Source organism: Pristis pectinata, chromosome 12 (genome assembly GCF_009764475.1).
Source record: "Pristis pectinata isolate sPriPec2 chromosome 12, sPriPec2.1.pri, whole genome shotgun sequence".
In the NCBI taxonomy this organism is placed as follows: Eukaryota; Metazoa; Chordata; class Chondrichthyes; order Rhinopristiformes; family Pristidae; genus Pristis; species Pristis pectinata.
This window is the reverse complement of record NC_067416.1, coordinates 48,662,794-48,679,003: the sequence shown is the minus strand read 5'-3', so window position 1 is coordinate 48,679,003 and position 16,210 is coordinate 48,662,794. Positions and strand designations below refer to the sequence as shown.

The window sequence follows — 16,210 nt, the reverse complement described above, 5'->3', positions numbered from 1 at the left end:
ACTACAAGAAGCTGCGGGGACGAACCGCGCAAATCCCGTACACAGATCAACTATCACAAGAATATACTTAACTGGTTTCCGATAAGGTGGGTTGCCAGAAATGGGCCTATATAATCATCCTGCCACACCTGCATCGCTGCCTTTGGCTTTATTTGTCTTTTAGGAGGCGGTCCTGTGACTGCTCCCTTATTATAGGCCAGACACTTTACGATTTGCAATAAGTCGCTTGCAATCAATCAACATATCGGGCCACCAGTATAACATGGCGAGTTTTGCATGAGTGGCTTGTCTGTCACTGTGATTGTGTCCAAGTCCTTGGTGGGCTCCTCGAATCAGTTCCTCCATCTTAGTAGCAGGATGTATTTGCTTCTCGTCCTTTTTAGCGCGGCATACCCAAACCTTGCCTTCACCACCAGCCTCCTATTTGTACTACGTTGGGAATCCTTTGGGATTGGGTTTAGTCGTATCTCGGAGTATTCGTAACACATCATCCTGGTTATTTTTTTTATTTGTTGCTTAGTTACTACCACAACCCTGGCCTTCCATACCCTAGCAAGGTCCATGTTGCTTAGTTACTACCACAACCCTGGCCTTCCATACCCGAGCAAGGTCCATCCCGACAGCTTGTTTTTGTTCATCGGCTAATTTATTACCAAAATCGTGTGAGTGGCGGGCAGTATGTCCCGGGATGTGTAACACTTGTACTAATTGGTATTGGTATTGGTTTATTATTGTCACTTGTATCGAGGTACAGTGAAAAACTTGTCTTGCATACCGTTCGTACGGGTCAATTCATTACGCAGTGCAGTTACATTGAGCTTGTACAGAGTGCATAGGTGTAGTACAGGTACAAACAGTAACAATACAGAGTAAAGTGTCACAGCTACAGAGAAAGTGCAGTGAAATAAGGTGCAAGGTCACAACAAGGTAGATCGTGAGGTCATAGTCCATTCATTGTATAAAGGAACCGTTCAATAGTCTTATCACAGTGGGGTAGAAGCTGTCCTTAAGTCTGGTGGTACATGCCCTCAAGCTCCTGTATCTTCTACCCGATGGAAGAGGAGAGAAGAATGTCCCGGTTGGGGGGCGGGAGGGGGGGCGTCTTTGATTATGCTGGCTGCTTCACCAAGACAACAAGAGGTAAAGACAAGAGTCCAAGGAGGGGAGGCTGGTGTCCGTGATGCTCTGGGCTGTGTCCACAACTCTCTGCAGTTTCTTGTGGTCCTGGGCAGAGCAGTTGCCGTACCAAGCCATGATACAACCAGATAGGATGCTTTCTATGGTGCATCGGTAAAAGTTGGTGAGAGTGAAAGGGGACAAACCGAATATCTTTAGCCTCCTGAGGAAGTAGAGGTGTTGGTGAGCTTTCTTGGCCGTGGCATCTACGTGACTTGACCAGGACAGGCTGTTGATGATGTTCACTCCAAGGACCTTGAAGCTCTCAACCCTCTTGACCTCAGCATCATTGATGTAGACAGGTGCATGTACACCGCCCCCTCTCCTGAAGTCAATGAACAGCTCTTTTGTTTTGTTGACATTGAGGGAAAGGTTGTTGTCATGACACCATTGTCACTAAGCTCTCTATCTCCTTCCTGTACTCTGACTCATCACTGTTTGAGATACGGCCTACAACGGTGGTATCATCTGCAAGCTTGCAGATGGAGTTAGAGCAGAATCTGGCCACACGGTCATGAGTGTATAGGGAGTAGAGTATGATTGAGTCAATAATAATTCATAGATAGTCTTCCACATGGACAAGGGTGGAAGTGATTTCCTTCTGTGTTTTCCATCCATTAGTTGACCAGATTGGGAGATGCCTTTCCACTGCATTTCTGACATAATTTGAATCGGTGCAGATCAAAACTAGTTCAACTGTATTCACCAGTTTCAAGCATATTTCTATGGCTCTAGCCTCGAATTGCACTGTATGGCTCCCTAAAGGATGAGCTTGTAACTCATGAGGTTCAAATTCTGTTTCAGATAGGAATCTATCTTTTATAATCCCTGCTTGTAGCCTCCGAGATTCACCTTTCTGGATTCTCATTGCCGACCCATCATAACACCATGTCTCAGAGAAGTGTTTTAAAGGATGTTGTGCCTTATTGGGCCGAGGAGGAGATGGTTCCTCATCATCCATGACTGGTAAGGATTGTAAATTATGACTCTCAGGAACATATTCCCATTGTAAAGTCTCATTTTGTAAGAGTGCTTGCCATTCTCCATACCTAACTGAGGGAGCTCAGTTGGTAATTTGTTATTATTTTTCAGAGATGCAAATAATAGGTTTTTCTCCTTGTAGTGGTCCTACTGCATTGTGAATGGAACACAATAGTGAAACAACATCCTAAAGTAGTAAGTTTTTGTTATGTCAGGGTGAAATTATATGAGACATACTGTATAGGTGCTAGTGTTTCTTCTCCTGCGTTGTAGCTGATGGCTATAGCAGATTTGGGAGAAACACGAATTTGCGGAACAAGAGATTTTGTGATGATTCTTGTCAGGAGGTCTATTGCTAGTTGAACTGCATTCATCGATTGTTCGAGTGCCTCATAATCGTCTGGAGTGAAGCCGCAAGCTTTTTTATTTTTTGGAATACATCTTTCAAATAACAGTTTGGCAAGTTGGACATATTCAGGGATAAAAGCTCAAGTGTAATTTAATAGACCCAAGACTGATTGCAAGGCTTTTAGGGTTTTTGGATATCCTACACGAGCGTTCTTCTATTTAAACTCAGGGGTTAAGCCACATCCTTCATTGGCGATTGTCATGCCTAGAAAGCTTGCTTCTGTCTGGCAGAGCTGAGATTTTTCAATGTTAATTACGTAGCCCCCATCTGCTAGTTTTTTGATGATATTCTCTGTCTGCGTTAGATGTTCTTCTAATGTGTATGATGAGCAGGATATGCCATCTACATATGCACAGATGTCTGGTATCCCCTGTGGAGTCCGAATAAGTCCTGCAGAAAATATTTGCGGACTATTTCAAGAACCTTGGGCCAGTCTGGTCCACTGATATTACGAGCCATCAGGAGCCGTAAAAGCAAGTAATGTCTGTCACTTTCAAGGACTGGATGTGACCAGAAGCCATTATCTGGGTCTATGCAAGATTTATATTTTTTACAGGTTAATCCTTGCAGCATTTGCCGCAATGACTGCTGTTGGGCTGAATTAGGCTCTGTGTGTTTGCTTAGGATGATACAGTTGATGACTAATCGCCATCATCCATCAGGTTTTCCCCACACCAAACATGGGCGAGTTAAACCGAGAAGGTTGTTCCATCAAGACTCCTTGTTTACATCGTGAGTCAACAGTTTCTTGTAGGGATTGTCTTCCTCTCAGTTTGGAAGTGTACCACTGCTTCTGACGAAGGAAAGGGTTGCATCCTAATCTAGTTGATTCAGCATCAACCATCCCACAGTGTTTAGGACGTTGTGCCAGGTGATCATAATACTTGTATAAAAGGTTTCTTAATTTTGCTCTGATCATTTTATCTTGGTGGTGATCTAATTGTTTCTGAATATGGATGTCTCTTTCATCGGGTGCAGTCGGCTCGGCTCCAGGTTTGGTAATAGGGCGAATCCAATGGGAGGCATCGGGTGTTGCTATCAGGAGGGCTGGTTTTGCATGATCTGGGAAAAGTTGATCTAGAGATTTTATAACTGTTTATATCGTCGTTCAATCCCATATATCTGTATGGACACTTTATAGGTTGGACATTCTTCCTTGTTTCTTGTATGCCAATAATTGTAATTTTCCGTGTTGGCTTCCCCAGTTCATTGCCTTTAATAATGTCTACCTTCAGGACAGAGATGTCTGTGCCTGTTTCAAAATGGCAGGGTCTTATTTTTCTAAAAATACAGGTCTCGGCATATGGAAAGGTGAGACTAGGTGTGCCTTTATCCTGATTCTCATTTTGGGCGTTCCCAATGGGGTCAATGCTGGAATTCTGCTGTTCGTTTTTATATTATGTTAACATTGGCCTTTCCTCTCTCCATGTTCTTTTGGACAGTACCTGTATTTACTTTTCCCTGTTTTGAATGGGATGCAGGGGAGGGAGCAGCTTGATGGGGTGAGCCCTGTCCTTTCATATCTTGTTTAGGGGGCTGTGAATAATGAGACGTACCCCGTGGTGACCCTTCAGTTTCGTCCCTGTAGTATCCATAGATCTCCGAAAGTTTCCTCTGTCTCTTAATAAATGTCTTGGTTTGAAAGTTTGTTCCTCAAAGGGTGGAGGCAAAGGTAAAGATCTCGGCCTATTTCTTGCATCTAACTGTCCGGTTTGTGGGCAAGTGTCCCTGCCTGAAGTGGGGGTTCCCTAGGGAATCTAGATCAGGAAGAAAACTTATTCAAAGTGGGCATCCTTGAAGAGACTTTGCAGTGGAGAATACTAGAGAAACAAAGGACTGCAGATGCTGGGAAGCAAACTTCTTCAAAGTGGGTATCCTTGAAGAGATGGAGTCTACAGTCCTTTGTTTCCCCAAAGAATCTGTCTGGGTTGTTGATTACCATGTCTCTGCTGAGGGGCTTGTGTGTTGGATCGCTGTGATTTCAATCGACCCAAGGTTTGAGTTTGATTGTAATTGCCTTGGTTTGACATTTTCATTACGGCTCCTGGGGGAGAAGGAGGTCCTCCACTGCCCCGTTGCTGCCCTGGTGTTGGGCCAAGTGGCAGTCCTGCTGCCGCCAAGTGGGCTTGTAGGATTTCTTCAACAGCCTGAAATCCTTCTTGTGTTGGGTGTTGGTTAAGGGCCATCTCTCACATTTTACGGAGGCGCTGATTGGGGTAAATGGGTAATAATATTGAATGAACTAAGCCCCAATCTGCTCATACCATTTGTTCTCCTTTACTGTAGACTGCTACTCAGCCTTGGTTTCTAACTATATTCCCCAGTACGTTTTTAAGTTCTCTGCAAATGTCACCACCATTTGTCCGTAAACCCAGGCACATATTTGATATGGACTCCCACACTTGTTTGGAGATGGTACCAAGGCCACAGGGAATAACATCAAAAAAATTGCTGGATTTGCTGAGGACTATGTCAGCCTTGAACACTTAATGGTCCAAAAACTTGACGGGGAGCTGGTGCTGGGGAAGCCGCACTGGCTCTGTGTATTGGAATGTGTCCTCATGTTCTTCTCCTTCCTGCTCTACTGGGTCTCACTGAGAGGTTCAGCACATAGTTCCAAGCTTCAGCTCCCCAGACCTCATTAGTACCTCTAGGGTCTGCTGGCTGTGGAGCTATTTGATTTGGTTCAGGAATAAGTACATGGTGTCCCCACCCATTGTTGTCTAGGGAGGGGTCACCTTGTTTCTCTACACAGGTGTGTGGTCCCCACCCAGGAACTTGATTTTAACTTAAAAATGGGCCAATTTGTTGTCTCCAAGCACAGATAATCATGGATCCAGTAGAAACTGTGCTGGTCTGAGTCCAGCAGGTACCAAACCAGGATTGGGTCATTCTAGTCGACATCCTACTCCCTCATCATTCCAGTCTCACACTTGGAGAATACAGTATTCATCATGCTCTATTTGAGGAGCATCAAATCTATTATTCCATTTTCTTCTGATGTACTATTAACACATTCATAATATCAACCAGCAATTGCCTGAGCAATTACTAGAACCAGGATGTCAGCCATTTATAGTACTAGGTGGTGTGTCATAGCACTTGTCGAGCGCACTCTGAATTGGACAACTACTAATAAATACCAACCATTAATATATCTTATAGATATCACTTGTCGAACATGCTCTGAATTGGACAACTGCTCATCAATACCAACTATTATTAATAATATATACTTTTAAAAAATATTTCCAGCCTCAGGTTGGGCACCAGATTGAGTGTACCCATTCTAGAGCCCTAAACTTAAGTCAAGACCTTAAGTCTTATTAGTTATAGGTGTCGATCAGTACCCTCACTTTAGGGAGATGATACTGTATCAACCTATAGTGCAAAGACTAATTTACTTAACTACTTTAGTCTCTTTTCTGAGGGGGTGCAGCTGTTAATAATCACTATTTTAAGGAGGAGATACTTCCAGCTCTGAAGCAGATTAAACACAGTTATTCATTTTAAGTGGGGCACATTTATTTGAGGATGAAATTCGAACAGTGGTTATAATTCTACAAAGGATTTCCAAACACAAGTACAATTCCTACAAGCCAGACAAACATACCAATGAGTTGCAGACAAACAAGTCGTTCATTGCAGAAAGACGGCTCTGGGAAGAGATCCTTCTTGAGTCGAGGCTGAGGAGTGAACTCTATGTCTTCATCTCTGTAATTCCTCACCACCCTTACTGCTTTCTGATATTTATATCATTTTTTTTTCTAGTCATCTAGTGAGGACCTCATCTGCTGTGATGTTTAAACAACTGCTTTGATCAGGTCAGATGGCAGGAGCCTTTGATTAGGTCAACATGGACAGCATTGTTTCTGAAGAGGATGGGTAAATAGTACCATTTAAAGATTCAACTTATTTAACCATAAACATCTTGAACTTTAGACAGTTTCTTCTGCTGTGATTAAAAAGCTGAGGTAAGCAATAAGCCTCCTGAACCTGGACAGTGACTTGCTAAAAAGCTGAGTTTAGCAACAGGCCTCTCAGACCTGGATAGTGAATTGCAGGGTTACAAATAGTCCTCAGGAACTGAACCCTGTCATGACCTGGGGTCTGCCTGTTCACACTGCTGTCAAGCAAAGCTGCACCATCCATCTGCCCATCAATCCCCACCTCACCCGATTCCACCTATCACCTACCAGTTCCCACCTCTTTATACTGTCCATCTTCCCTCTCAACTCTCAGTCCTGATGCAGAGCCTTGACCCAAAAGATCGACCATCCCTTTGACTCCACAGATGCTACTTGACACGCAAAGTTCCTCCAAGCATATTGACTTTTTTTGCTCCAGATTCGGCAGCCCCTTGTGTCTCAAGGCTGCATCATCGCCACAACCCTTTGCTCAATCTTTCTTGCTCCAATCATGCACCTCAGCTCAGAGGAGCTCCTGCTGGAAACAAGCCAATCCACAGGGCAAACCTGTTCAACCTACATTGCCTCCACTCCAGAACGTAGGAAGCTGCTACTCCAGTCATAAAGCTGCCATCCGTGTGATTGCATAAGCGCACATTTGGGGGCTGAGCTCCAAGTCACTGTAAGCTCATTCAGTGAAACACACAAGTAAATGGAGCTTACACAAAATACACTAAAACTTCAATAATTCACCATTCCATTGTTCAGAAATCCCAGTGGTTCAACATCCGGCTCACTGGCAGCCCATTCCCATTCTACCTTTAAACTCACTGGGGCTCCATTCCCATGCACCCTTACACTCATCACATTTTGTTTCCCACACGAACTTTCAACTCACCTGGTTCACTGCAAAATGTATTAGATCACTGACATTGAAAAAAATGTGAATTAAATGCATGTTGATGTATTCATAGAATCAGAATCAGGTTTATTATCACTGACATATGGCATGAAATTTGTTGTTTTGCAGCAGCAGTACAGTGCCAGGTCATAAAATCTATAAAATGAAAAAATAAATAAATATTGCAAACTAAATGGAATAATGAGGTAGTGTTCATGGACCATTCAGAGATCTGATGGCGGAGGGGAAGAAGCTGTTCCTGAAATGTTGAGTGTAGGTCTTCAGGTTCCTGTACCTCCTCCCCGATGGTAGTAATCTAAAGAGGGCATGTCGTGGATGGTGAGGGTCCTTAGTGATGGATGCCACCTTTTTGAGGCATCGCTTCTTGAAGATGCCCTTGATGGTGGGGATGGTTTTGCCCATGATGGAGCTGGCTGTCTATAACCCTCTGCAGTCTCTTGCGATCCTGTGCATTGGAGCCTCCGTACCAGGCTGTGATGCAACCAGTCAGAATGCTCTCCACCATACCATAGAACCATAGAACACTACAGCACAGAAAACAGGCCATTCGGCCTTTCTAGTCTGTGCTGAAATGGTATTCCGCTAGTCCCATTTACCTGCACCCAGTCCATAACCCTCCAGACCTCTCCCGTCCATGTATCTATCCAATTTATTGTTAAAACTCAGGAGTGAGCCCACATTCACTACATCAGATGGCAGATCATACATCTACAGAAATTTGCAAGAGTCTTTGGTGACACATCAGATCTGCTCAAACTCCTAACAAAGTAGAGCCGCCGGCGTGCCTTCTTCGTGATTGCATCAATATGTTGGGCCCAGGATAGATCCTCTGAGATGTTGACACCCAGGAAGTTGAAGCTGCTCACCCTTTCCACTGCTGACCCCTCAATAAGGACTGATGGGTGTTCTCCTGACTGCCCCTTCCTGAAGTCCACAATCAGTTCCTTGGTCTTGCTGACGATAAGTTCGAGGTTGAGTAATGGGAGTAACATCCAATAGTCTGGAAAATCTGCTGGTCCAACAAGATCCCAAGCATGCCAGCTTATCAGAGCTTTACTGTACCTGCAAAACAAAATGACTTGTTACAATTTTTAAAATTCATTTTCAGCACCCTGAACTGTACATAGTTGTGAATCCCTCGGCCTTTTCTTCAGCACTCACTTGTTGGGCTCCACCATCATTGAGAATGAGGAGATTCTTTGGTATTGGGATTAGTTCTTTGATATTGGTTTTAGAGGCTCTTCCTCCTGACAGCAGTTGGATGTTCCACCACCATTCGTGACGAGATGGAGTAGGACTGCAGAGCTTCAATCTGATTCATTGGTTGGAAGATCACAGCTCTGCCTGTTGCGGGCTGTTGTTGCTGTTCAGCACACACGTAGTCCTATGTCGCAGCTTCACCAGGCTGGGATCTCACCATTGCTCGCAGCATGCCCTTCTGCACTCCTCATTGAACCAGGGTTGATCCTCAGGCTTGACGGTAATGGTAGAGAGAGGGAAATGCTGGTTACAGATTGTGGTAGAAGACATTTCTGCTGCTGCTAATGCTCCTAGTGTCACATTGATGCATAGGTCTGAGCTGCCAGTTTACCCTGTTTAGCTCATTTGTGATGATATTGAGTGTACCCATTCTAGAGTCCTAAACTTAAGTCAAGACAAGTCTTATTAGTTATAGGTGTCGCTCAGTACCCTCACTTTAGGGAGATGATACTGTGTCAACCTATAGTGCAAAGACTAATTTACTTAACTACTCTAGACTCCTTTCTGAAGGGGTTTAGCTGTCAATAATCACTACTTCCAGCGGTGGGTCCCCCCTCCCAAACGAGGAGGAGATACTTCCAGCTAACGAAGCAGATTAAACACAGTTATTCATTTTAAATGGGGCACATTTATCGGAGGAATAAATTCGAATAGAGGTTATAATTCTACAAAGGTTTTCCAAACACAAGTACAATTCTAAAACTAGAAAAACATACCAATGAGTTGCAGCCAAACAAGTCATCTGTCGCAGAAAGACGGCTCTGGGAAGAGATCCTTCTCGGGTCGAGGCGGAGGAGTGGATTCCATGTCTTCACCTCTGTAACTCCTCCCCACCCTTACTGCCTTCTGATATTTATATCGTTTTTTTTGCCAGTCATCTAGAGAGGACCTCATCTGCATGTGATTTTTTCACAACTGCTTTGATCAGGTCAGACGGCTGGAGCCTTTGATTAGGTCAACATGGACAGCATTGTTTCTCAAGAGGATGGGTAAATAATACTAGTTAAAAATTCAACTTATTTAACTATAAATGTCTTGAACTTTAGACAGTTCCTTCTACTGTGCTAAACAGCAGAGATAAGCAATGAGCCTCCTGACTCTGGACAGTGACTTGCTAAAAAGCTGAGTTTAGCAACAGGCCTCTTAGTCCTGGATAGTGAATATCCATCAACATTAGTGGTGCTACACATCACAATGGATGGTCTCCACAAAGGCTGGGTGGTACTTTACATCATAGAAAGACACAGCACAGAAACAGGCCCTTCAGCCCACCGAGTCCACGCTAACCATCAACCACCCATTTACACTAATCCTACATTAATTCCATTCTTTTCTCTCCCCACATTCCCATCACCTTGCGCACCCCCCCCCCCCACCCCAAGATTCTACCACTCAGGGGCAATTTACAATGACGAATGAACCTACCAACATGCACATCTTTGGGATGTGGGAGGAAACTGGAGCACCCAGAGGAAACCCACCTGGTCACAGGGAAAAAGTGCAATCCCCACATGGACAGTACCCGAGGTCAGGATTGAACCCGGGTCTCTGACGCTGTGAGACAGCAGCCCTACCAGCTGCACCGCTGTGCAGTCCCCAGTGCTGTCATGGACTGACACATCAGCCATAGTAGTTTGGTGGAAATGAGGTCAGGTAGGTTTATCCCTGCTGTTGGTTCATTCAGTACCTGTGGCAGACCCAGTCTGACAGCCATGTCCTTTGGGGGTCAGATAGCTCAGTCCTGCGATGGTTCTACCAAGCCATTCTCAATGATGGACCATGAAGTCCCCCACCCAGAGTACATCCTGTGCACTTGCAACTTTCACTGTTTCTTCCAAATATCATTCAACACGGAGAAGCACTGTTTCATCAGCTGAGGGAGGATGGCGGGTGGTAATTCAATGCAAGTTTCCTTGCCTGTGTTTGACCCGATGTCATTACACTTTGTAGGAGCTGGAGCCAGTGTTGAGGATGCCTAGGTTGTCCCGCCTGTACACCACGGTGCTGCCACCCAGGTGGGTTTGTCCTGCCAATGGGACAGGACCTACCCAGGGGTAGATGATGCAGGAGTGTGACACATCAGGACTTACAAAAAAATTTGTAAAGGCTAAGGAAAAACAGCCGGGGAATGGGAATGGCAGGATTACTCTGCTTGGATCTGACTCCTGAGCGATAACAATCATATGAGTCTATTCCAACATTATGAAGTCGGATCTGCCATTACATGCACAGCTCTGGGCATCAACTCTTGTAACAGGAGTATGGGCCATGGAGGACAGCCCCCTGCACCAGGAGGTTAGGTCAGAATTGCACCAGATTTCCAAGGGGTAATTTACATTGTGAAGGTTACGTAAACCAGGCTTGTAATTACTGGATATCGATGCTGAGTTAACTGAGCTTTTTTTTTTACTGACTTTGGAAGGTATTGACAGGGTAGATGGAGGCATGGGAGTCTCGGACAAGAAGACTAAATATCGGAATCAGAGGCAGGTTCAATTCACATAGAAATGAGGAAACGTGGAATAAGAAAGGTGCAATCACTACAATGAGGCTCTAAGTTTTCAGATGGTTAAGACTGGATCTCGGGGGAAAGTACCTAAATTGGGAAAAAGGTAATAACAACAGTATTGGGCAGGAGCTGGGGACAGTATATTGGGAGCAGTTGTTATTGGGTTAGTCCACACCTGACATGTGGGAATCCTTTCAAGGCCAACTGGTCGGAGCTCACCACCAACATGTTCCTGTGAGGAAGAAAGACCAGGATGGCAAAGTTCGGGAACTGCTGCAAATCTACCCAAAAAGGGAGAGGAAGCGTATGTAAGGTCTAGGAAGCTGAAATCGGACAGGGCCTTTTGAGGAATGTAAAGGCAGCAGGAGAGAGCTTGAATAAAAGGCTAAAAGGGGGCCATGCAACATCCTTGATTAATAGGATTGCAAGAGAATCACAAGGCATTTTATACATACATTAAAAACAAGAGTGTAACTGGGGAGAGGGTAGAACCACTCAAGGACAAAGGAGGGAACTTATGCCTGGAGCTGGAGGACATGGGCAAGGCAATAAACAAGAAAGTACTTTACATCCGTATTCACCAAGGAGAAGGACATGGAAGATAGCAAGATCAGGGAGGGGTGTGCTGGTATGTTGATATCAAGAAGGAGGTGGTGTTGGGTCTCTTGAAGAGCATTAAGGTGGATTGGTCCCTGGGGCCTGATGGGATCTATCCTAGGTTATTGAGAGAGGCAAGGGAGGAGATTGCTGGGGCCTTGACGAGATCTTTGTATCCTCTCTAGCCACAGGCAAGGTCACAGAGGACTGGACAATAGCCAGTGTTGTTCCTCCGTTTAAGATGAGCAGTAGAGACAAAACAAGAAGTTATAGGCTGGTGAGCCTTACATCAGTTGTAAGGAGATTACCAGAGAAGATTCTTAAGGATAGGCTCTACTCGCATCTGGTAAAGCCTAGGGGTAGTCAGCACGGCTTTGTGCGAGAGAGGTCATGTCTTACAAACTTGATTGAGTTTTTTTGAGAAGGTGACAAAGATGATTGATGAGAATCGAGCAGTGGATGTTGTATACATGGCCTTTAGCAAAGCTTTCGACAAGGACCCTCATAGTAGGTTGATCCAGAGGATTAAGGCACATGGGTCCCGTGGAGATTTGGTAGACTGGATTCAAAATTGGCTTGGCCATAGAGGGCAGTGGTGGAAGGGTGTTATTCTGACTGGAGGTCTGTGACCAGTGGTGTTCCACAGGGATCAGTGCTTGGGCCTCTGTTGTTTCTAAGATATATCAATGACTTGGACGAAAATGTAGGTGAGCTGATGAGTAAGTTTGCAGCTGACACAAAAATTGGCAGAGTTGTAGATAGTGAGGAAGGTTGTCAAGGGATTCAGCAGGATGTAGACCAGTTGGAAATGTGGGTGGAGAAATGGCAGATGGAGTTTAATATGGACATATGTGAGGTGTTGCACCCTGGAAGGTCAACTGTAAGAGGAACGTACACAGTAAATGGCAGGACCCTCAGGACCATTGATGTACAAAGGGATCTTGGGGTGCAAGTCCACAGCTCCCTGAAAGTGGAAGGTCAAGTGGATCGGGTGGTAAAGAAGGCATTTGGCAGAGTTGACTTCATCAGTCCGTTTGCTGAATATAAAAGTCAGGAAGTCACATTGCATAAAGCTTTGATCAGGCCACATTCGGAGTACTGTATGCAGTTCTGGTCGCCACATTACAGGAAGGATGCAGAGGCTTTATGTAGGGTGCAGAAGAGGTTCACCAGGATGTTCCTTGGATTAGAGAGTAGAAGCTATCAGGAGAGTTTGGACAAACTTGGATTGTTTTCTCTGGAGCGTCAGAGGGGCAACCTGATAGAATTTTATTAAAAATAAGAGAGGTGTAGATAGGTTACAGAATCAGTCTTTCTCCCAGGGTGGAAATGTCAAATACTAGGGGAGATAGCTTTGAGGTGAGAGGGGGAAATCTTTTAGAGATTTACATGGCGAGTCTTTTACACAGAGAGTGTTTGGTGCCTGGAATGCACCAGAAGTGGTGGAAGCAGATATGATAGCCACACTTAAGAGGAATTCCGAGAGGCACATGAACAGGCAGGGAACGCAGGGATGTGATGATATTGAGTGTACCCATTCTAGAGCCCTAAACTGAAGTCAAGACCTTAAGTCTTATTAGTTATAGGCATCGATCAGTACCCTTATTTTAGGGAGATGATACTGTGTCAACCTATAGTGCAAAGACTAATCTACTTAACTACTTTAGACTCCTTTCTGAAGGGGTTTAGCTGTCAATAATCACTACTTCCAGTGGTGGATCCCCACTCCCAAACGAGGAGGAGATACTTCCGGCTAACAAAGCAGATTAAACACATGTATTCATTTTAAATGGGGCACATTTATTCGAGGATGAAATTCGAACAGAGGTTATAATTCTACAAAGGATTTCCAAACACAAGTACAATTCCTACAAACTAGACAAACATACCAATGAGTTGCAGAGGAACAAGTCGTTCGTCGCAGAAAGACGGCTCTGGGAAGAGATCCTTCTCGGGTCGAGGCTGAGGAGTGGATTCCATGTCTTCATCTCTGTAACTCCTCCCCACCTTTACTGCCTTCTGATATTTATATCGGGTTTTTTTTGCCAGTCATCTAGTGAGGACCTCATCTGCATGTGATGTTTAAACAACTGCTTTGATCAGGTCAGACAGCTGGAGCCATGGACAGTATTGTTTCTCAAAAGGATGGGTAAATAGTACTAGTTAAAGATTCAACTTATTTAACAATAAACATCTTGAATCTTACACAGTTTCTTCTGCTGTGCTAAGCAGCTGAGATAAGCAATGAGCCTCCTGAAGCTGGACAGTGACTTGCTAAAAAGTTGAGTTTAGTATCCAGGCCTTTTGGGCCTGGATAGTGAATATCCATCACAGGGATAGAGACCATGTGCAGGCAGGCGTGCAGTTTAAATTGGCATCATGCTCAGCACAGACGCAATGGGCCAAATGACCTGTCCCTGTGCTGTACTGTGTTGGGTTCTGCGATCATTGTACGAAACTGTCTCAAGTGAAAATCAGTGGATCACCTCGTGATGGTCTTAAATCTGGGAATGAACTTGCCAACTTCTGAGTTTGACAACAGTAAGATGGAAATAGGGTGCTGGGTGTGCGCAACCAATCAGAGGCGGGCTGGACAAAGAGATAACTGCTGGCAATTGATGCAGAATTCTGGCCTTAACCGAGGAGGAATGGTCTGCTTCATGGGAGAGTTAAGTACCTTTAAGCACTGTCCATGGGCAAGAAGAAGCAGAGTTCCTTCCTTCCAGCCCCAAACTACCTGCTTTCTTGTCCACCAGTGGAGCAACCCAATGAAATCGCCAAGCCAGACCTCCCGAACTAAGGACTTCACTCACGGCCAGATATCTGGGCATTGGACCCATCTCCCTCCAGGTCAGAGAAAGGGGCATCCTGTGTTGGCCACCCCTACCAGCGACTAACTCCACCACCCCAACCCCACCCCGATGTCATACTAAACCACACACCATATGCTCAGTGATCAGCTCCCACACAATACTGCGTGACCCCCAGGTATCCACCATTGTCCTACCGTAACTCCGGAGCCTGCAGGAAACCTTTCTGAAGGCTGTAACAGTGCAGAAATACATGCTCATCATGTCTGTCAGTGGGAGTCCCAAACAATGTAAAAATAGAGTTAGGTATTCCAAGACTGAATTCAGAAAGCAGTCTCCATTTACTTCCTGTAATGCAGAAGGCCATTTGGCCCATTGTGTCCATGCCAGCTCAATCCTATTGGTCCCATTGCCCCTTCTTTATTTCCCGATAGCCCGGCTGTACTCCTGCTGCAAAACAACAAATTTCACGTCATATGTCAGTGATAATATATCTGATTCTGATTCTTTCATATGTCTAGCAACTCCCCTTCAGATCTCTTGCCACTTAACTACACTGGGGAATAATCTACAGGAGTCATGAACCCATCAGCGTGTCTTTGGAATGTGGGAGGAAACCGGGGCACCAGGATGGACAAGTGCAGTAACAAGGGGAAACGCAAACTCCGTGCAGACGGCACCTGAGGTCATTATCAAAGCAGGTCTCTGGAGCTGTGGGACAGCAGCTCTAACCACTGTGCCAACACCCTGTCCTTTACACATATAGGACCCCTGCTCTTTGTGATTTTTTATAAATGACTTGGATGAGGATGTGGAAGTGTGGGTTAGTAAGTTTGCTGATGATACAAAAGTTGGTGGTGTTGTGGAGAGTGTAGAAGGTTGTTGTAGATTACAACAGGATATTGATAGAATGCAGACCTGGGCTGAGAAGCGGCAGATGGAGTTCAACCCGGAAAAGTATGAAGGCAGAATACAAGGTTAATGGCAGGGCTCTTAGCAGTGTGGAGGAACAGAGGGATCTTGGGGTCCACATCGATAGATCCCTCAAGGCTGCCGCACAGGTCGATAGGGTTGTTAAGAAGGCGTATGGTGTGTTGGCCTTCATTAGTTGGGGTATTGAGTTCAAGAGCCACGAGGTAATGTTGCAGTTCTATAGAACTCTGGTTAGACCACACTTGGAGTATTGTGTTCAGTTCTGGTTGCCTCATTATAGGAAGGATGTGGAAGCTTCAGAGAGGGTGCAGAGGAGATATTACCAGGATGCTGCCTGGATTGGAGAGCATGTCTTATGAGGATAGGTTGAGCGAGCTAGGGCTTTTCTCTTTGGAGAGAAGGAGGATGAGAGGTGACTTGATAGAGGTGTACAAGATGATAAGAGGCATATGTCGAGTGGACAGTCAGAGACTTTTTGCCAGGGCGAAAATGGCTAACATGAGGGGGCATAATTTTAAGGTGATTGGAGGAAGGTATAAGGGGGATGTTAGAGGTAAGTTTTTTTTACACAGAGAGTGGTGGGTGCGTGAAACACACTGCTGACAGAGGTTGTGGTACATTAGGGACATTTAAGATAGTCTTAGATAGCCACATGAATGACAGAGAAATGGAGGGCTATGTGGGTTAGATAGACATTACAGCAGG

At 45.0% G+C, this 16,210-nt stretch overlaps 1 protein-coding gene across 2 annotated transcripts in view; it reads right to left on the bottom strand.

The window, feature by feature from the left end:
• Positions 1-13,549: 13,549 nt before the first annotated feature.
• Positions 13,550-16,210, bottom strand: part of LOC127576371 (zinc finger protein 271-like) — a 67,532-nt gene continuing 64,871 nt past the window's right edge. Inside the window, exon 4 of one of the 2 annotated variants that reach the window (XR_007957236.1) lies at positions 13,550-15,022. The gene's annotated coding sequence lies outside the window, so the exon portion shown is untranslated. The remainder of the gene's footprint in view (positions 15,023-16,210) is intronic. The other variant, XR_007957234.1, reaches the window with a different exon arrangement.